Source organism: Coregonus lavaretus (genome assembly GCF_964263955.1).
Source record: "Coregonus lavaretus genome assembly, chromosome: 3".
In the NCBI taxonomy this organism is placed as follows: domain Eukaryota; kingdom Metazoa; phylum Chordata; class Actinopteri; order Salmoniformes; family Salmonidae; genus Coregonus; species Coregonus lavaretus.
This window is the reverse complement of record NC_139990.1, coordinates 60,295,964-60,319,048: the sequence shown is the minus strand read 5'-3', so window position 1 is coordinate 60,319,048 and position 23,085 is coordinate 60,295,964. Positions and strand designations below refer to the sequence as shown.

The following is a 23,085-nucleotide window of genomic DNA, read 5'->3' as shown; positions in this document are numbered from 1 at the left end:
TACGGTTACAGAAGTCAACAATTGATAGCGCCTGGGGAGTGGGAGTGATACTGGGGGCTACAGGGCCTGTCAGAAAGTCGTTTTTATTTCAAGTTAAAGTGTACTGTTAGATAGCTAGCCAACGTTAGCTGGCTGCCTCGCTAGCTAGCTAACGTTACGTGTATGATCTGTGTAGTAATATTATTCGTATCTCAGATCCATTTGCATTGCTAGTTATAGCCTAACGTTAGCTAGCTAGCTAACATTGAACCTGGTTGGTTAGCTACCTGCAGATTCATGCAGGGTAGTGACGTTATGAGTTGGGATTATGGTTCAATGTTTAGTTAGCTAGCTACATGTCTAAACAAAAGACTCCACTATGCAAGTAAACATTTCACTACACCTTCTGTATCCTGTGCATGTGACAAATAAACTTTGATTTTATTTGATATAGTATGTGTTTACCAGAGACGGTAATGTGAAGAACATGACCTACACCAAAGTCAACTTAGGGTATAATGTTAGGCCAACGAGACATTGTCGAAGTTCTAAAATGCTCCGGTAGAATGCCCTGCTTTTATTTAGTCACACTCACAACCGTGAGCTATTTTCTGTAATTGGCTCACCATTAACTTGTAAATAAAGATCTTGTTGTGAGTTTATTTTCCTGTAATAATGAAGACAAATGAGCTAAAGTGAAGATGTTGTCAGCTACAGCGGCTTGCGAAAGTATTCACCCCCCTTGGCATTTTTCCTATTTTGTTGCCTTACAACCTGGAATTAAAATGGATTTTTTTTGGGTTTGTATCATTTGATTTACACAACATGCATACCACTTTGAAGATGCTAAATATTTTTTGGGGTGAAACAAACAAGAAATAAGACAAAAAATCAGAACTTGAGCATGCATAACTATTCACCCCCCCAAAAGTCAATTATTTTTAGAGCCACCTTTTGCAGCAATTACAGCTGTAAGTCTCTTGGGGTATGTCTCTATAAGCTTGGCACATCTAGCCACTGGGATTTTTGGCCATTCTTCAAGGCAAAACTGCTCCAGCTCCTTCAAGTTGAATGGGTTCCGCTGGTGTTCCGTTGGTGTACAACAATCTTTAAGTCATACCACAGATTCTCAATTGGATTGAGGTCTGGGCTTTGACTAGGCCATTCCAAGGCATTTAAATGTTTCCCCTTAAACCACTCGAGTGTTGCTTTAGCAGTATGCTTAGGGTCATTGTCCTGCTGGAAGGAGAACCTCTGTCACAGTCTCAAATCTCTGGAAGACTGAAACAGGTTTCCCTCAAGAATTTCCCTGTATTTAGCGCCATCAATCATTCCTTCAATTCTGACCAGTTTCCCAGTCCCTGCCGATGGAAAAACATCCCCACAGCATGATGCTGCCACCACCATGCTTCACTGTGGGGATGGTGTTCTCGGGGTGATGACATAGCGTTTTCCTTGATGGCCAAAAAGCTCAATTTTAGTCTAATCTGACCAGAGTACCTTCTTCCATATGTTTGGGGAGTCTCCCACATTCCTTTTGGCGAACACCAAATGTGTTTGCTTATTTATTTCTTTAAGCAATGGCTTTTTTCTGGCTACTCTTCTGTAAAGCCCAGCTCTGTGGAGTGTACGGCTTAATGTGGTCCTATGGACAGATACTCCAATCTTCGCTGTGGAGCTTTGCAGTTCCTTCAGGGTTATCTTTGGTCTCTTTGTTGCCTCTCTGATTAATGCCCTCCTTGCCTGGTCCGTGAGTTTTGGTGGGCGGCCCTCTCTTGGCAGATTTGTTGCGGTGCCATATTCTTTCAATTTTTTAATAATGGATTTAATGGTGCTCTGTGGGATGTTCAAAGTTAAGGATATTTTTTTATAACCCTGCCCTGATCTATACTTCTCCAGATCTTTGTCCCTGACCTGTTTGGAGAGCTCCTTGGTCTTCATGGTGCCGCTTGCTTGGTGGTGCCCCTTGCTTAGTGGTGTTGCAGACTCTGGGGCCTTTCAGAACAGGTGTGTATATATACTGAGATCATGTGACAGATCATGTGACACTTAGATTGCACACAGGTGGACTTTATTTAACTAATTATGTGACTTCTGAAGGTAATTGGTTGCACCAGATCTTATTTAGGGGCTTCATAGCAAAGGGGGTGAATACATAATCACGCACCACTTTTCCGTTATTAATTTTATTAAAAATGAGGAAAAAATATCCAGAAAATCACATTGTAGGATTTTTAATGAATTTATTTGCAAATTATGGTGGAAAATAAGTATTTGGTCAATAACGAAAGTTTCTCAATACTTTTTTATATACCCTTTGTTGGCAATGACACAGGTCAAACGTTTTCTGTAAGTCTTCACAAGGTTTTCACACACCGTTGCTGGTATTTTGGCCCATTCCTCCATGCAGATCTCCTCTAGAGCAGTGATGTTTTGGGGCTGTCGCTGGGCAACACAGACTTTCAACTCCCTCCAAAGATTTTCTATGGGGTTGAGATCTGGAGACTGGCTAGGCCACTCCAGGACCTTGAAATGCTTCTTACGAAGCCACTCCTTCGTTGCCCAGGCGGTGTTTTTGGGATCATTGTCATGCTGAAAGACCCAGCCACGTTTCTTCTTCATTGCCCTTGCTGATGGAAGGAGGTTTTCACTCAAAATCTCACGATACATGGCCCCATTCATTCTTTCCTTTACACGGATCAGTCGTCCTGGTCCCTTTGCAGAAAAACAGCCCCAAAGCATGATGTTTCCACCCCCATGCTTCACAGTAGGTATGGTGTTCTTTGGATGCAACTCAGCATTCTTTGTCCTCCAAACACGACGAGTTGAGTTTTTACCAAAAAGTTATATTTTGGTTTCATCTGACCATATGACATTCTCCCAATCCTCTTCTGGATCATCCAAATGCACTCTAGCAAACTTCAGACGGGCCTGGACATGTACTGGCTTAAGCAGGGGGACACGTCTGGCACTGCAGGATTTGAGTCCCTGGCGGCGTAGTGTGTTACTGATGGTAGGCTTTGTTACTTTGGTCCCAGCTCTCTGCAGGTCATTCACTAGGTCCCCCCGTGTGGTTCTGGGATTTTTGCTCACCGTTCCTGTGATCATTTTGACCCCACGGGGTGAGATCTTGCGTGGAGCCCCAGATCGAGGGAGATTATCAGTGGTCTTGTATGTCTTCCATTTCCTAATAATTGCTCCCACAGTTGATTTCTTCAAACCAAGCTGCTTACCTATTGCAGATTCAGTCTTCCCAGCCTGGTGCAGGTCTACAATTTTGTTTCTGGTGTCCTTTGACAGCTCTTTGGTCTTGGCCATAGTGGAGTTTGGAGTGTGACTGTTTGAGGTTGTGGACAGGTGTCTTTTATACTGATAACAAGTTCAAACAGGTGCCATTAATACAGGTAACGAGTGGAGGACAGAGGAGCCTCTTAAAGAAGAAGTTACAGGTCTGTGAGAGCCAGAAATCTTGCTTGTTTGTAGGTGACCAAATACTTATTTTCCACCATAATTTGCAAATAAGTTCATTAAAAATCCTACAATGTGATATTCCGGAATTTCTTTTCTCATTTTGTCTGTCATAGTTGACGTGTACCTTTGATGAAAATTACAGGCCTCTCTCATCTTTTTAAGTGGGAGAACTTGCACAATTGGTGGCTGACTAAATACTTTTTTTCCCCACTGTAACTTAATGTTCTCCAACTCCTAAAACATTTTTGAAAATGGATCAGTGTCATTATCCTTGCAAGGGGAAGGTGCTAGAGTATTGAAAACAGGGGTGCCAATCATTTTGAACCCTATCTTTTTCAGATTTGTTAACAATTACTTTGTCTGAGCAATTGTATTAGTATACAATAATATAATTTCCCATTTTTGTTGCATAGAATATAGCTTAGTAATTTAATTCTTTATTTTCTACAGTCTATTTTGCAAAAAAATGTGCTCAAGAGTGCCAATAAATATTGACCTGACTGTATTTGGACTAATTAACTAACTGTTGTAGTTTATATTTGGCAGCCATCAAATAAATATGTTTTTGTTTCTTTTCAAATAACTCATATTATTTGGTTTTCTGAGAAGTATTCAAAATCCTTCAAATATGATTTGGTTTTCTGAAAGAAAATGTCAAAGAAAAGTATTGCCTTTGAAAACTCAATATTCAACTACATAAAGTATTTGAAAAGTTGGTATTTTCAAATAAAATACAAAAACATTTGCTCAGGTCTGGTGTGTGTGTGTGTGTTAACGTGTGTGTGTGCATGCTTTTATATGCTTCTCTTTACAGAGGATGCACAGTACAGGTTTGTAGCTCCAGAATGAAGCTGTTCTTATTCAGCACAGAGGAAAAAAAGTAAAATCAACATGTTGACAGTCAACATGTACAGTGGATTCAGAATGTATTCACACCCCTTGACTTTGACCCCATTTTGTTGTGTTACAACCTACATTTATAATGGATTAAATGGAGATTATGTGTCACTGGCCTACACACAAAACCCCATAATGTCAAAGTAGAATTATGTTTTTTAGAAATGTTAAAAAGTTTATACAAATTGAAAAGCTGAAATGTGTTGAGTCAATAAGTATTCAACCCCTTTGTTATGGCAACCCTAAACAAGTAAAAATATGCTTAACAAGTCACATAATAGGTTGCATGGACTCAATAATAGTGTTTAACATGATTTTTGAATTACTACCTCATCTCTGTACCACACACATACAATTATCTGTCAGGTCCCTGAGTCGAGCAGTGAATTTCAAACACAGATTCAACCACAAAGACCAGGGAGGTTTTCCAATGCCTCGCAAAGAAGGGCACCTGTTGGTAGATGGGTTAAAAAAAAGCAGATATTGAATATCCCTTTGAGCATGGTGAAGTTATTAATTACACTTTGGATGGTGTATAAATACACCCAGTCCCTACATACTTATTGACTCAAGATATTTAAGCTTTTCATTTTTTATTAATTTGTAAAATGTTTGAAAAACATAATTCCACTTTGACATTATGGGGTATTGTGTGTAGGCCAGTGTGAGAGAATCTAAATGTAATACATTTTACATTCAGGCTGTAACACAACAAAATGTGGAAAAAGTCAAGGTTTGTGAATACTTTCTGAAGGCACTGTGTATAAACGACATATACAATAGTATGTGGACACCCCTTCAAATGAGTGGATTCGGCTATTTCAGCCTCACCCATTGCTGATAGGCGTATAAAATCGAGCACACAGCCATGCAATCTCCATAGACAAACATTGGCAGTAGAATGGCCTTACTGAAGAGCTCAGTGACTCTCAAAGTGGCACCGCGTTTGGATGCCATCTATCCAACAAGTCAGTTCGTGAAATGTCTGCCCAGCTAGAGCTGCCGCAACGTGGTAGGCCACACAAGCTCACAGAACGGGACCACTGAGTGCCGAAGTGCGTAGCGCGTAAAAATCATCTGTCTTCGGTTGCAAACTGCCTCTGGAAGCAACATCAGCATAATAACTGTTCGTCGGGAGCTTTATGAAATGGGTTTTCATGGCCGAGCAGCCGCACAAATGCCTAAGATCATCATGCGCAATGCCAAGCGTCGGAGGTTGGAGTGGTGTAAACCTTGCTGCGATTGGACTCTGGAGCGTTCTCTGGAGTGATGAATCACGCTTCACCATCTGGCAGTCCGACAAACAAATCTGGGTTTGGCGGATGCCAGGAAAATGCTACCTGCCCCAATGCATAGTTCCAACTGTAAAGTTTGGTGGAGGAGGAATAATGGTCTGGGGCTGTTTTTCACGGTTCGCGCTAGGCCCCTTAGATCCAGTGAAGGGAATTCTTAACGCTACAGCATACAATGACATTCCAACCGATTCTGTGCTTCCAACTTTGTGGCCCTTTCCTGTTTCAGGATGACAATGTCCCTGTGCACAAAGCGAGGTCCATACAGAAATGGTTTGTGGAGATCAGTGTGGAAGAACATGACTGGCCTGCACAGAGCCCTGACCTTAACCCCATTGAACACCTTTGGGGTGAATTGGAACACCGACTGCGAGCCAGGCCTAATTGCCCAACATCAGTGTCCGACCTCACTAATGCTCTTGTGGCTGAATGTTAGCAAGTCCCCGCTGCAATGTTCCAACATCTAGTGGAAAGCCTTCCCAGAAGAGTGGAGGCTGTTATAGCAGCAAAGGGGGGACCAACTCCATATTAATGGCCATGATTTTGGAATCAGATGTTCAACGAGCAGGTGTCCACATACTTTTGTTCATGAAGTGTATATATACTTTAATCTAGTAGTCAATTGGTTTCATGGACATGGCTTGAACCTCGTTTGTGTACCTGTCTGTTGGCATCTGAAGGTCCATTCTGCAAAGCCCAGGCAGACAGGGTGTTGAATCCTTTAACCACCTCAGCTCCAGGGACCAGACTGCTCAGGTACATATAACCACATTTACAGTACAGCAACATACACATACTGTAGATATACATCAACATATAAAAACATTTCTAATTAACAAAAAAACATACACATAATAACAACAACACACTGTATAGTTCTCACCTTTGCAGGTACTCCGCATTGGCCTCTGGGTACTGATTCTTCCTCAGGTTATTACTGAGGTCCACCAACACCTGCAATTCAACTATACAGTTACATATTGACAAAGCAGACATTCATACATATAGCAGAAGTAATAAAATATATATGCTACCTTCCCCTTTAGCTGATTGGCCAGTGGTACCAGGAAGTCGTAGTGTTCTCTCTGGACAGCGATGAAGATCAGACGGGCTGACTGGGCAGCTGCAGCATGGCCCAGGACCTGCATATACATCATCAACATATTGATACACACATAAACACACATACAGTATATTCACATATACTCCTTCAAACATAAACAAACATATTCAAATACATTTACAACTCAGTAAAAACACATATCCACATTTAACATATTATCATATGAAACCAGATCTACTTTATTTTGTACCTGTGCTCCGTGTGGTAGGAGGCTGCTGCTGTGGGGCCGTCCGCTGCCGAACACCAACCCATACCCCGCCTGCAGCAGACGCAGGCCCAGAGAGCGCCCCATGTCCCCCGTCCCAAACACACACACCCTCTCATACTCAGGTGGGGCAGGGACAGCCTCCCTCATCAGTGACAGGGACACACACTCACTCTTCTCACTCCTCTCCTGACCCGTCATGCCTGAACAGAGACAGGCAAAGATCTCCTTGAGTCGTAGGTAGAGTCAACAGAAAGTGTCAGAAAGACCAAAGAGTTTAAAATACCTTCCTGAAGTTGCAATTACAGAAAAAGCACAGCCACATAAATGGAGCTCACAGCATGAACGTCCCTTTCACTTCGCAAAGTTTTTCAGCAGACACCTCCTCTAGACGGAGTCTTACAGTCCAGACAGAGCACTGTCAATCAATGCTAGGACAGCTTACTGTAGTTGAACTCCTGCAATGAAATGTTCTCTGCATTACATGTCCCAAAACAATAATCTTCAGAGTTGGAGCAGCTCCTCTGAGTTATCAAGATGAATGTCTGACTGAGACACTACTGACTGTCTATTTATGTCTGGGCACGCTCCTGGAGGGAGGAGGGAAGGAAGTAGTCTCTCTGCCAAGCTGGAAACTCTGTTCGAAGAGGAAGGGTGTGTTTTTGCTTGTGCATTTGTGTGTGTGTGTGTGTGTGTGTGTGTGTGTGTGTGTGTGTGTGTGTGCAGGAAAGCCCATGGCACTCACTCTGTAGTGTCTCTGAGGAGAGGTCAGTGGTTTCTGGGAAGCAGGGAATTACATAATAGTGGAATACCAGACCGGGAGAGATGCCAGATCACTGTGGTCTTTCTGGGTTCACACAAGCACAGGTCCTTTCACAGTTCAGGACAATAACACAACAGCAGCTGCACTTTGGTTTGTTGTAATACTACCGTCTTCATAAGCTGCCTTACCTCAGATGGCTTTTGCTCAAAGATGTGACAACCTTCCATTGTGTGCAACAATAAGCTTGTAACTCCACAAAGCACAGAATGTGAAATACCAGAAGAAATGTGTCACATCACCATGAACAGTGTTTCCCAAATACAGCAGGTTAAATGTGGCTTGAAACACTGGTTTCATCAAGGCAAGAAAAATCTAAATGCTTGAATTGGTGTCAGAGCACAGTAGAATTAGTGAACCCAAGCTTTAGACTGGGCTTAGTTTACAGTAAACCAGTAACTGCATGGGTAAAATCACTGGGGAAGCTAAGCCAGAAAAAAAGCCATATTACAACCTACAGTGGGGAGAACAAGTATTTGATACACTGCCGATTTTGCAGGTTTTCCTACTTACAAAGCATGTAGAGGTCTGTAATTTTTATTATAGGTACACTTCAACTGTGAGAGACGGAATCTAAAACAAAAATCCAGAAAATCACATTGTATGATTTTTAAGTAATTCATTTGCATTTTATTGCATGACATAATTATTTGATACATCAGAAAAGCAGAACTTAATATTTGCTACAGAAACCTTTGTTTGCAATTACAGAGATCATAAGTTTCCTGTAGTTCTTGACCAGGTTTGCACACACTGCAGCAGAGATTTTGGCCCACTCCTCCATACAGACCTTCTCCAGATCCTTCAGGTTTCGGGGCTGTCGCTGGGCAATACGGACTTTCAGCTCCCTCCAAAGATTTTCTATTGGGTTCAGGTCTGGAGACTGGCTAGTCCACTCCAGGACCTTGAGATGCTTCTTACGGAGCCACTCCTTAGTTGCCCTGGCTGTGTGTTTCGGGTCGTTGTCATGCTGGAAGACCCAGCCACGACCCATCTTCAATGCTCTTACTGAGGGAAGGAGGTTGTTGGCCAAGATCTCGCGATACATGGCCCCATCCATCCTCCCCTCAATACGGTGCAGTCGTCCTCTCCCCTTTGCAGAAAAGCATCCCCAAAGAATTATGTTTCCACCTCCATTCTTCACGGTTGGGATGGTGTTCCTGGGGTTGTACTCATCCTTCTTCTTCCTCCTAACACGGCGAGTGGAGTTTAGAACAAAAAGCTCTATTTTTGTCTCATCAGACCACATGACCTTCTCCCATTCCTCCTCTGGATCACCCAGATGGTCATTGGCAAACTTCAGACGGGCCTGGACATGCTCTGGCTTGAGCAGGGGGACCTTGCGTGCGCTGCAGGATTTTAATCCATGACGGCGTAGTGTGTTACTAATGATTTTCTTTGAGACTGTGGTCCCAGCTCTCTTCAGGTCATTGACCAGGTCCTGCCGTGTAGTTCTGGGCTGATCCCTCACCTTCCTCATGATCATTGATGCCCCACGAGGTGAGATCTTGCATGGAGCCCCAGACCGAGGGTGATTGACCGTCATCTTGAACTTCTTCCATTTTATAATAATTGCGCCAACAGTTGTTGCCTTCTCACCAAGCTGCTTGCCTATTGTCCTGTAGCCCATCCCAGCCTTGTGCAGGTCTACAATTTTATCCCTGATGTCCTTACACAGCTCTCTGGTCTTGGCCATTGTGTAGAGGTTGGAGTCTGTTTGATTGAGTGTGTGGACAGGTGTCTTTTATACAGGTAACGAGTTCAAACAGGTGCAGTTAACACAGGTAATGAGTGGAGAACAGGAGGGCTTCTTAAAGAAAAACTAACAGGTCTGTGAGAGCCGGAATTCTTACTGGTTGGTAGGTGATCAAATACTTATGTCATGCAATAAAATGCAAATTAATTATTTAAAAATCAAACCATGTGATTTTCTTGATTTTTGTTTTAGATTCCGTCTCTCACAGTTGAAGTGTACCTATGATAAAAATTACAGACCACTACATGCTTTGTAAGTAGTAAAACCTGCAAAATCAGCAGTGTATCAAATACTTGTTCTCCCCACTGTATGTGTTGTAATATTTGTGTTGTTTGTTCTCTAACCTGTTAGGTCATATGCCTTGCGACCGTGATATATAGGCCTGAGGCCGAGACAATAAGATGACACAGTGGCAGAATAAATTCAACCACACCTTTGTTTCATCACAAAACCGGAGAGCAACCTCTGTCTGGTGAAGTCCACAAAGCATATGTAACAAACAGTTACGTGGCCTAAAGCATGGTCAAGTAAGTTAATGTTTCCGATATTTTTGGATTACTAAACTACTATTGATTTAGAACCACAGAGAGTTACCGCAAGTTGCAAAGAAAACAGGAGCTGCCTCCACTATTCCAGCACCATTTCAACTTCAACGTTTCAACATCATCAAATCACCTCTGCTTAGTCTAAAACAGTGACAACTAAAAGATACCAAAAACAATTTAGTCCAATCAAAGTAAGCTAAATATGATGTGGCTGTCAATGGTTCTGATTTCTCTCTCTCTCTCTGTGTGTGTGTGTGTGTGTGTAGGGCATTGGTGAACGCTGATCTACAAAATGAGATATCAGTGCATATCATCAGGAAGGCATTAAGTTGTAATAACACCAGTAATACTGTGAAACACACTGGCTTACATCCTGCCTCAGCACTAATGTTTAATTTCACGCCTTAGAGCAGCCCTGACATCCGAAACAAGGTTATATTTATCCTAGTATAATAGAACCACTGACAGCAAAATCACGCAACCGACACAGTACGTACTGTAAACTCACTGTTTATTTACATTGTCAGTTTCTTATGGTATACTGTCAGCAAAGCTGAAAGACATATAGTGATGTGGCCTTTTCAATTTACACAATTATGGAAAGTTACCAGATAGCATAATAGATACTTGATTATTATTTGTTTGAGTGATAATGGTTACAGTCTGACTGCCTGTTCTGCTTGTAGTCTGGAAGTCCAAGGCCTTCCAGTTGAGCATGTCGCCGGGGTGAAGTTAATCTGGTTGGTGCACCTCTGGATCTCACAGGGAGACAGCATGTAGTCCCACATGTGGACGTCTGTCAGCAGGCCAACAAATGACTGCTGCTGGTCGAAACGCCCGCTGAACGAATCCTGAAACAGGAAACAACAACATGTTGTGTTCTGTAATGGAATGCTTTCTTGTTCTTTTCAATGTTGGACGCTTTATTTTCAAGCAGAAAACACTATCTGCATTTTTCAGCTTACATTTCATTTGACTTGGAAAAATAAACACGTGCAAATTGTGCACTCTAGAAATGTTTTAATTGTAGTGAGCAAACACAAAACCGCTAAACATGTCAAAACATAATACGTTTTACTAGCTACTATTTACTGTCATATTTCATTGCAGTTATCACAGTGACTATCTTACCTTGAGGTACAGCACAGCATGTTATAATCACCACAAGTACTAGTAGGAATTTCTCCATCTGGTAAGAATAAAAAAATAGTATTTTGTGTTAATCAATTAACTTTTTTTAATGCATATGAAAAACATCTGCCCTGTATGCCACTGAGCAGAACGGTAATATACCATTTAGCATAGCTGTGATGAAAAACATCTGCCCTGTATGCTACTGAGCAGAATAGTAATATACCATTTAGCATAGCTGTGATGAAAAACATTTTCCGTGTATGCTAATAATACATGATCTTACCTTGTGGGTTGTCAGAGTGCCTTGTTGGTGTATGTGAGGGAGAGAGCTGAATATTTATCTTCTACATGTTTCCTCATTCATTTCTATCATCAGCAGTTATGACACAAAAAGGAAACAGGTATATTATACAAACATGACAGGCATTATTGACCTAAACAGGTACAGTTGAAGTCGGAAGTGTACATACACCTTAGCCAACTACATTTAAACTCAGTTTTTCACAATTCCTGACATTTAAACCTTGTAGAAATTCCCTGACTTAGGTCAGTTAGGATCACCACTTTATTTTAAGAATGTGAAATGTCAGAATAATAGTAGAGAGAATGATTTATTTCAGCTTTTATTTATTTCATCAAATTCCCAGTGGGTTAGAAGTTTACATACACTCAATTAGTATTTGGTAGCATAGCCTTCCACAAGCTTCCCACAATAAGTTGGGTGAATTTTAGCCCATTCCTCCTGACAGAGCTGGTGTAACTGAGTCAGGTTTGTAGGCCTCCTTGCTCGCACATGCTTTTTCAGTTCTGCCCACACATTTTCTATAGGATTGAGGTCAGGGCTTTGTGATGGCCACTCCAATACCTTGACTTTGTTGTCCTTAATCCATTTTGCCACAACTTTGGAAGTATGCTTGGGGTCATTGTCCATTTGGAAGACCCATTTGCGACCAAGCTTTAACTTCCTGACTGATGTCTTAAAATGTTGCTTCAATATATCCACATAATTTTCCTTCCTCATGATGCCATCTATTTTGTGAAGTGCACCAGTCCCTCCTGCAGCAAAGCACCCCCACAGCATGATGCTGCCACCCCCGTGCTTCATGGTTGGGATGGTGTTCTTCGGCTTGCAAGACAGAACGCGTTTCTTTTGATTTTCCCATGATGTCAAGCAAAGAGGCACTGAGTTTGAAGGTAGGCCTTGAAATACATCCCACAGGTACACCTCCAATTGACTCAAATAATGTATATCAGAAGCTTCTAAAGCCATGACATCATTTTCTGGAATTTTCCAAGCTGTTTAAAGGCACAGTCAACTTAGTGTATGTAGACTTCTGACGCACTGGAATTGTGATACAGTGAATTATAGGTGAAACAATCTGTCTGTAAACAATTGTTGGAAAAATTACTTGTGTCATGCACAAAGTAGATGTCCTAACCGACTTGCCAAAACTATAGTTTGTTAACAAGAAATTTGTGGAGTGGTTGAAAAACGAGTTTTAATGACTCCAACCTAAGTGTATGTAATCTTCTGACTTCAACTGTATTATTATTCACCAGTTCTCTTCCTCATAGAAATACTGACACAAGAGGAAACATCAGTATAATAGACAACTTGAACTTGAATAGATCTTACCATTTTTAGATTTCGTCAAGGAATTATTCCTAAACCGGGAATTTCACATCAGGGTTTTCCTTAACACTGTAGATATGTATTGCAGAATATAAAAATATAAACATTTATTTGATCCAGGTGAACAATGGCAGTCACAAGTTTTGATATAACATTAATAAAATTGCAGCCCTAAGTACTTTACAAGCACTCACAAAACACATTCATAAAAAGAGCATTATACCAAGTACATAATGAAAGAAAGGGAGATTAGGCTAAAACAACAGAAAATGAATAAAACTAATAGACAGAACACTTAAAATGTGTAAACAAACCTTTTTGAGCATAAACAAATTAGAAGGTACATTTAAACAGTATGGTCCAGTAGAGAGAGAGAGCTTTCACCATTCTCTTTAATTAAGAGAGAGAACTAGTGTCTGGTTTACATATGGTTGAAATTATATGTATTAAAATGCAACAATGTTTACAGTGTACAATAAGAAATACAACTGCAAATCAATTAAATGTTATTGTTGGTTTTTGATCGCAGAAACATGGCAACCGATGATTGAATGGTAGCCAGCATCTGAGGGTATAATAGCCAGAACAAAGAAACAAGAGTTCATGCCTCGATGACAAAGCTGTCATCACACTGAGGGTGTTATTTTGTGTCTGTGTGTGTGTCTCTGTGTGTGTGTCCGTGTGTGTATTTGTGTCCTCTAAGGGATCAGTGGTTGGCTGTCTTTAGGGTTCCTCCAGTCTGCCCCCCTCTCCCAGCCCTGGCGTATGCGGGTGATGGTTCGGTCCACACAGGGGGTGATGAGCAGCAGCTTGAGCAGCAGCACCACAGAGGGAAGCACCAGACACAGCATGTAGCCCGGTGGGGTGTACCACTTGTAGGTGGAGGAACGCAGGAACCTGTTCCAACCATACAGGTAGGTGTGAGCCGTACACAACAGCAGAGTCAGGTGACCCAGCTTGGACTGGTGGGGGAGAAAATAACACATGAACCACACACACGCGCCAGTCTCGTGCACAGATAGAGGTCTAAGGGTGCCTGAGCACCTGCCCTTTTGCCCTCCTATGAGAAATGAAACTTCTTTGTTTCAATTTTTGTCTATTTTCTCTATTGTTATTTAAATGAATTGCCCATCAAACTAGCTAATTTCTCATTTTTTTATTTTGGAAAATGTCCCCTCCCCCACCCCTTTATGAAGTTGGCTTTAGCTAGCCCAGATAGGTGCCCAATCTCACAACCTCATAACTAGCCACCAAGAAGCTATTTCAGGCTATCAATCAAGTTAGTGTAGCTAGCTTGTCTAACTATCTTAGCTGGCACACCTGCTGGCAAGGTTTTATCCAGATTTGAGCAGAGATGCAGAGAAACATATGTTGTTTCTTTAAAAACAATAACCACCAGTCTGGAGGATACAGACAGCTCAAGAGGTATGCTTAGATACGCAGAGAAATAAACATGATTTAAAAATTTTTTTTTACATAGAATTAAGTATATTGATTATGGTTCTAGATTACAGGAAAAATCTCTCTGAAAAATGCCAAATTCTCTAACTTCAGGGCCCCGTCCGGACCATCACCAAGCCATCCTCACATACTGTACTTTGTGCCCCCTCAAATTTTTGGGGCGGATGACGCCCCTGCACATACACACACACACACTAACAGGATCTCTAGGTGAATTCTCCTGGCCTGTTTTAATATATTCCTCCTAAATTATATCTGATGAATAACGTAACATTTAAAACACTGCACCAATTTGAGGGGAATGAATGAATTTGAGAATGAGCCGGAGTTTCTCCTGACCCAGTTACATTTATGAATGAGTGTGTGTGCTCCCTGTAGTGATGGGAATACAGCTTCATATCCCCAGCGCATAACCTCTAGCTTGTCTGCTGAAAATCAGATTACTTTCCTGGAGTATTATTGCATTCTGTCCTGGATGTTGGCTCTGCAACCCGCATGAATACGTCAATAGGGGAAACACTGAAGGAGATAAGTGTAAAAATTAGGGCTGGGAATGGCCAGGGACCTCACGATACGATATTATCACGACACTTAGGTGCGATACGGTATGTATTGCAATTCTCACGATTCTATATGTACTGTGAGTCGATACTTCGATGTTATTGCGATTTCATGTTCCCAACATATTGTTCACTATATGTCTGCTGCATATAGACAAGAGAGAGCATGAGACAAATAGTTTTTTTTTTATCAGTCATGGAAATAAGTGCTGAAAACATTGGCTCACTAATTAATAATTAATAATTAATAATTAATAAGAAGATGGAGAACAAGCTGTAGGATGAAAAATACCAGCGGTACAGCCAACTAGCGCTAGCTAACGCTACATAGCAAAACATTTAAATAATAATTATTTACAAATCAATACTTGGAGTCAAAGTATCAACATAATATCGTGCAAAATATATATATATATATATTTTTTTTTTTTTTTTTGGGGGGGGGGGGGGGGGTTAGATCAGCTTTAATATTGCAGATAGATTGTAACTTCCATCAATGTAATTGTCTGCATCACTTCCAATCCCCCATGTTTTTTTTCTCTCGCAAATATATATATATGTGTGTGATATATATATATATATATATATATATATATATATATATATATATATATATATATATATATATATATATATATCTACAGTGGGGGAAAAAAGTATTTAGTCAGCCACCAATTGTGCAAGTTCTCCCACTTAAAAAGATGAGAGAGACCTGTAATTTTTATCATAGGTACACGTCAACTATGACAGACAAAATGAGGAAAAAATTTCCAGAAAATCACATTGTAGGATTTTTTATGAATTTATTTGCAAATTATGGTGGAAAATAAGTATTTGGTCCATAACAAAAGTTTCTCAATACTTTGTTATATACCCTTTGTTGGCAATGACACAGGTCAAACGTTTTCTGTAAGTCTTCACAAGGTTTTCACACACTGTTGCTGGTATTTTGGCCCATTCCTCCATGCAGATCTCCTCTAGAGCAGTGATGTTTTGGGGCTGTCGCTGGGCAACACAGATTTTCAACTCCCTCCAAAGATTTTCTATGGGGTTGAGATCTGGAGACTGGCTAGGCCACTCCAGGACCTTGAAATGCTTCTTACGAAGCCACTCCTTCGTTGCCCGGGCGGTGTGTTTGGGATCATTGTCATGCTGAAAGACCCAGCCACGTTTCATCTTTAATGCCCTTGCTGATGGAAGGAGGTTTTCACTCAAAATCTCACGATACATGGCCCCATTCATTCTTTCCTTTACACGGATCAGTCGTCCTGGTCCCTTTGCAGAAAAACAGCCCCAAAGCATGATGTTTCCACCCCCATGCTTCACAGTAGGTATGGTGTTCTTTGGATGCAACTCAGCATTCTTTGTCCTCCAAACACGACGAGTTGAGTTTTTACCAAAAAGTTATATTTTGGTTTCATCTGACCATATGACATTCTCCCAATCCTCTTCTGGATCATCCAAATGCACTCTAGCAAACTTCAGACGGGCCTGGACATGTACTGGCTTAAGCAGGGGGACACGTCTGGCACTGCAGGATTTGAGTCCCTGGTGGCGTAGTGTGTTACTGATGGTAGGCTTTGTTACTTTGGTCCCAGCTCTCTGCAGGTCATTCACTAGGTCCCCCCGTGTGGTTGTGGGATTTTTGCTCACCGTTCTTGTGATCATTTTGACCCCACGGGGTGAGATCTTGCGTGGAGCCCCAGATCGAGGGAGATTATCAGTGGTCTTGTATGTCTTCCATTTCCTAATAATTGCTCCCACAGTTGATTTCTTCAAACCAAGCTGCTTACCTATTGCAGATTCAGTCTTCCCAGCCTGGTGCAGGTCTACAATTTTGTTTCTGGTGTCCTTTGACAGCTCTTTGGTCTTGGCCATAGTGGAGTTTGGAGTGTGACTGTTTGAGGTTGTGGACAGGTGTCTTTTATACTGATAACAAGTTCAAACAGGTGCCATTAATACAGGTAACGAGTGGAGGACAGAGGAGCCTCTTAAAGAAGAAGTTACAGGTCTGTGAGAGCCAGAAATCTTGCTTGTTTGTAGGTGACCAAATACTTATTTTCCACCATAATTTGCAAATAAATTCATTAAAAATCCTACAATGTGATTTTCTGGATTATTTCTCCTCAATTTGTCTGTCATAGTTGATGTGTACCTATGATGAAAATTACAGGCCTCTCTCATCTTTTTAAGTGGGAGAACTTGCACAATTGGTGGCTGACTAAATACTTTTTTCCCCCACTGTCTATCTATATATATAAACACTGCTCAAAAAAATTAAGGGAACACTAAAATAACACATCCTAGATCTGAATGAATGAAATAATCTTATTAAATACTTTTTTCTTTACATAGTTGAATGTGCTGACAACAAAATCACACAAAAATTATCAATGGAAATCAAATTTATCAACCCATGGAGGTCTGGATTTGGAGTCACCCTCAAAATTAAAGTGGAAAAACACACTACAGGCTGATCCAACTTTTTTAAACTCAGTTTTTCACAATTCCTGACATTTAAACCTTGTAGAAATTCCCTGTCTTCGGTCAGTTAGGATCACCACTTTATTTTAAGAATGTGAAAAGTCAGAATAATAGTAGCGAGAATGATTTATTTCAGCTTTTACTTATTTCATCACATTCCCAGTGGGTCAGAAGTTTACACACACTCAATTAGTATTTGGTAGCATTGCCTTTAAATTGTTTAACTTGGGTCAAACGTTTCGTGTAGTCTTCCACAAGCTTCCCACAATAAGTTGGGTGAATTTTGGCCCATTCCTCCTGACAGAGCTGGTGTAACTGAGTCAGGTTTGTAGGCCTCCTTGCTCGCACACGCTTTTTCAGTTCTGCCCACACATTTTCTATAGGATTGAGGTCAGGGCTTTGTGATGGCCACTCCAATACCTTGACTTTGTTGTCCTTAAGCCATTTTGCCACAACTTTGGAAGTATGCTTGGGGTCATTGTCCATTTGGAAGACCCATTTGTGACCAAGCTTTAACTTCCTGACTGATGTCTTAAAATGTTGTTTCTATATATCCACATAATTTTCCTTCCTCATGATGCCATCTATTTTGTGAAGTGCACCAGTCCCTCCTGCAGCAAAGCACCCCCACAGCATGATGCTGCCACCCCCGTGCTTCATGGTTGGGATGGTGTTCTTCGGCTTGCAAGACAGAACACGTTTCTTTTGATTTTCCCATGATGTCAAGCAAAGAGGCACTGTTTGAAGGTAGGCCTTGAAATACATCCACAGGTACACCTCCAATTGACTCAAAGTATGTCAATTAACCTATCAGAAGCTTCTAAAGCCATGACATCATTTTCTGGAATTTTTCCAAGCTGTTTAAAGGCACAGTCAACTTAGTGTATGTAATCTTCTGACCCACTGGAATTGTGATACAGTGAATTATAAGTGAAATAATCTGTCTGTAAACAATTGTTGGGAAAATTACTTGTGTCATGCACAAAGTAGATGTCCTAACCGACTTGCCAAAACTATAGTTTGTTAACAAGAAATGTGTGGAGTGGTTGAAAAACGAGTTTTAATGACTCCAACCGAAGTGTATGTAAACTTCCGACTTCAACTGTATATATACACACACATACAGTGGGGGAAAAAGTATTTAGTCAGCCACCAATTGTGCAAGTTCTCCCACTTAAAAAGATGAGAGAGGCCTGTAATTTTCATCATAGGTACACGTCAACTATGACAGACAAAATGAGAATTTTTTTCTCCAGAAAATCACATTGTAGGATTTTTTATGAATTTATTTGCAAATTATGGTGGAAAATAAGTATTTGGTCCATAACAAAAGTTTCTCAATACTTTGTTATATACCCTATGTTGGCAATGACACAGGTCAAACGTTTTCTGTAAGTCTTCACAAGGTTTTCACACACTGTTGCTGGTATTTTGGCCCATTCCTCCATGCAGATCTCCTCTAGAGCAGTGATGTTTTAGGGCTGTTGCTGGGCAACACAGACTTTCAACTCCCTCCAAAGATTTTCTATGGGGTTGAGATCTGGAGACTGGCTAGGCCACTCCAGGACCTTGAAATGCTTCTTACGAAGCCACTCCTTCGTTGCCCGGGCGGTGTGTTTGGGATCATTGTCATGCTGAAAGACCCAGCCACGTTTCATCTTCAATGCCCTTGCTGATGGAAGGAGGTTTTCACTCAAAATCTCACGATACATGGCCCCATTCATTCTTTCCTTTACACGGATCAGTCGTCCTGGTCCCTTTGCAGAAAAACAGCCCCAAAGCATGATGTTTCCACCCCCATGCTTCACAGTAGGTATGGTGTTCTTTGGATGCAACTCAGCATTCTTTGTCCTGCAAACACGACGAGTTGAGTTTTTACCAAAAAGTTATATTTTGGTTTCATCTGACCATATGACATTCTCCCAATCCTCTTCTGGATCATCCAAATGCACTCTAGCAAACTTCAGACGGGCCTGGACATGTACTGGCTTAAGCAGGGGGACACGTCTGGCACTGCAGGATTTGAGTCCCTGGCGGCGTAGTGTGTTACTGATGGTAGGCTTTGTTACTTTGGTCCCAGCTCTCTGCAGGTCATTCACTAGGTCCCCCCGTGTGGTTGTGGGATTTTTGCTCACTGTTCTTGTGATCATTTTGACCCCACGGGGTGAGATCTTGCGTGGAGCCCCAGATCGAGGGAGATTATCAGTGGTCTTGTATGTCTTCCATTTCCTAATAATTGCTCCCACAGTTGATTTCTTCAAACCAAGCTGCTTACCTATTGCAGATTCAGTCTTCCCAGCCTGGTGCAGGTCTACAATTTTGTTTCTGGTGTCCTTTGACAGCTCTTTGGTCTTGGCCATAGTGGAGTTTGGAGTGTGACTGTTTGAGGTTGTGGACAGGTGTCTTTTATACTGATAACAAGTTCAAACAGGTGCCATTAATACAGGTAACGAGTGGAGGACAGAGGAGCCTCTTAAAGAAGAAGTTACAGGTCTGTGAGAGCCAGAAATCTTGCTTGTTTGTAGGTGACCAAATACTTATTTTCCACCATAATTTGCAAATAAATTCATTAAAAATCCTACAATGTGATTTTCTGGATTTTCTTTTCTCAATTTGTCAAAAGGCCTCTCTCATCTTTTTAAGTGGGAGAACTTGCACAATTGGTGGCTGACTAAATACTTTTTTTCCCCACTGTATATTTCAACCGTACTGTGATGTTTTACAAAAGTTCTGAACCTTTCTATTCTCATTGCTTCTACAGATTGTGAATTAAAAATAAACATTTTTGCTAAAAGTATTATTATATTATTGATCGATTGACTATGACTTTTCAGATCACCCAGTAATGCAATCTGCAAGGTTAGCTCCAGGTAAATATTGCAATCCTTTAGCCATTCCTGGACTCTTAACACCATCCATATTGGATTTCTATTTGACATATATTTTTCAACTCTACTGTGATGTTTCCAAAATAATATTGCGATATGTAACTGTATCAATTATTCCCCCATCACTAGTTAAAATGGGCAGAATATGTGTGCCTAGCAAGTGTGTCTGGTCTAAGCATCAGTGTGACCGGTCCTTGTGATCCCACCTGTACGAAGCTGAATTACTTCTTAGCTCAATTAGCCACAGAATACTTTGTTTGAAAGTGACTGTTTTCTTGAAGCTGTGCCACACCATTTCCCCTACATTTCCCCAATATGGGCCAGCCCCCTAGCAATTCAAGTTCTAGCCAAAGAGCTTCAGCCCTTCACATTTGAGTGACAGCTAGCAAGAGGCCTGCCCAGCAGTATCCAATGAGGTTGCAGGGCGGGCCCAATGGCTCAGTGGCCACAGCAGAGCGAGAGAGAGAACCCAATGACGTGGTGCACATATCTGCACATATGTGACGTAGTACGCGTTTTTGGGGACCACTTTTGGCTCGTGAGTGCTACTTTCAAAACTACTGTCTAAAAAGTATACAACAGTTCAGGAGAATCTCTTTAATATAACCATGTATTAGTGTAAATTTAGGTCAATCCTGCAGCGCAGGACAATTCTTAGCGACAACAATGACCAAATTAAGATCCTACATCTGTACACCCTTTTGTCTATTCAATGTTCACTGTTTTGAAAGTGTTTAATTTGGCCTTAAAGCTAGGTAGGTGTTCTTACCAGAGAGACAGTGTTTTCAGTGACCCAGAACATCAGATAGTACCTGAGAACAAAATCAATAGTTTCTTTACTAAAAACTAAAGGAAGATACACGTCACAGTGTGTGTGTGTGTGTGTGTGTGTGTGTGTGTGTGTGTGTGTGTGTGTGTGTGTGTGTGTGTGTGTGTGTGCGCGCGCGCATGCATGCGTGTGCATTTGTGTATGTGCTCCACTGACCGTATGGGTAAGATCAGTGTATAGACCACATGCAGAAAGGCGAACCCCAGCGACAGTAGACCCAGCTGTTTCCTGCACAGCATCCAGCGGTCCAGCCAATCAGGGAAGCGCCTGATGTTAAACATACATAAACACTTATAATCAACATAAATACATACATAACATTGTATGAACATACATGTATGCAAACACACTCACATACACACACAGGTCTGACCTGTACTTGGTGCCCCTGTAGAGCTGCAGGAAGGAAGCCAGGACACCAGGCAGGTAACAGAGAGACAGCATGATCAGAGACACGATGGGACACACCTGGAGAGAACATACACACACACCTTGAACAGCTGGTAACACACACAGAAACAAACAGAACACAAACACTCAGAGGGCCTGTGGGCCAGTACCTTGTTTGCCAGTGAGACCATGATTCTGAAGGAGATGTCTTTGCCCTGGGTGACGTATGAGTAGATGATGTCTCAGATCAGCAGGTAGAAGAAGAAGGCAGCACTGAGGCCGATGGCGATGCGCAGTGGGAGCCTCCACTGGGGGAACAGCTGCAAGGGGAAGTCCTCCAGCTCCCGGGCTGCTGAGAGAGAGCCCCTGTCCAGGGCACTGAAACCCAGCTTGGTGGCTATTGCCATCACCACCTGCTTGGCCTCTGCACTTTCCCCGCAGAAATACACCTGACATATATGTATGCACATACAGTGGGGTCTGAAATTATTGACACCCTTGATAAAGATGACAAAAATGCCTGTATAAAATAAGTAATTCAAATACTGAGCTATATTGTATGCTCCCAAAATGTGGAAAATTATATTATTTTGTACTAATATAAATGCTGAGAGAAATCAAGTAATAAAAAAAATCTCTAAAAGGTAGGGGTTAAAATTATTGACACCCCTGTTTTCAATACCTTTCAATTTCTCACTTTGCGAGGATAACGACACTGAGCCTTTTTCTAAAATGCTAGAAAAATGTAAATGCCTGGAGTTTGCTAAATGGCATTGGCACTTGGATTGGAACAGGTGCTTTTGTCAGATGACATAAAAATAGAGCTTTTTGGCCAAGCACACAAGTGGTGTATTTGGCGTTGAAAAACAGAAGCATATGCAGAAAAGTACTTACATTTAAGCAATAAGGCCCGAGGAGGTGTGGTATATGGCCAATATACCACGGCAAGGGCTGTTCTTAAGCACGATGCAACGCGGAGTGCCTGATACAGCCCTTAGCCATGGTATATTGGCCATATATCACAAACCCCTGAGGTGCCTTATTGCTATTATAAACTGGTTACCAACGTAACTAGAGTAGTAAAAATACATGTTTTGTCATACCCGTGGTATACAGTCTGATATACCACGGCGGTCAGCCAATCAGGGCTCGAAGCACCTAGTTTATAATTACATTTTAGTCATTTAGCAGACGCTCTTATCCAGAGCAATTGGGGTTAAGTGCCTTGCTCAATGGCACATCAACAGATTTTTCACCTAGGGGATTAGAACCAGCGACCGTTCTGTTACTAGCCTAACGCTCTTAACCACTAGGCTACCTGCCACCCCATACCTACTGTTAAATACGGCGGTGGATCTTTGATGGTATGGGGCTATTTTGCTTCCACTCGTCCTGGGGCCCTTGTTAAGGTCAACGGCACAATATACTTTACCCAGTACCTTGACATTTTAGCGAAAAACCTGGTTGCCTCTGCCAGGTTTTAGTAACTTGCCAGCAAATGGATCTTCCAGCAAAGCAATAACCCCAAACACTAATAAAAATCCACAAAGAAAATGTTAATTGGTCAGAAAAAAAAAAACGCTCCAAATGTGTTCTTCAACTCATAAAACACTTTAGA

The 23,085-nt window shown here is 41.5% G+C and overlaps 1 pseudogene across 1 annotated transcript in view; it reads right to left on the bottom strand.

Moving 5' to 3' along the window:
* Window positions 1-23,085, bottom strand: part of LOC311118058 — a 44,729-nt pseudogene that overhangs the window by 13,419 nt on the left and 8,225 nt on the right. The window contains exons 5-15 of the transcript XR_014615280.1: window positions 21,638-21,916; window positions 21,451-21,545; window positions 21,234-21,344; window positions 21,018-21,060; window positions 13,599-13,817; window positions 10,839-10,939; window positions 7,413-7,516; window positions 6,953-7,170; window positions 6,674-6,781; window positions 6,523-6,593; window positions 6,300-6,387 (exon numbers count right to left, since the gene is read on the bottom strand). The product of XR_014615280.1 is annotated as an uncharacterized misc_RNA (transcript). The remainder of the gene's footprint in view (window positions 1-6,299; window positions 6,388-6,522; window positions 6,594-6,673; window positions 6,782-6,952; window positions 7,171-7,412; window positions 7,517-10,838; window positions 10,940-13,598; window positions 13,818-21,017; window positions 21,061-21,233; window positions 21,345-21,450; window positions 21,546-21,637; window positions 21,917-23,085) is intronic.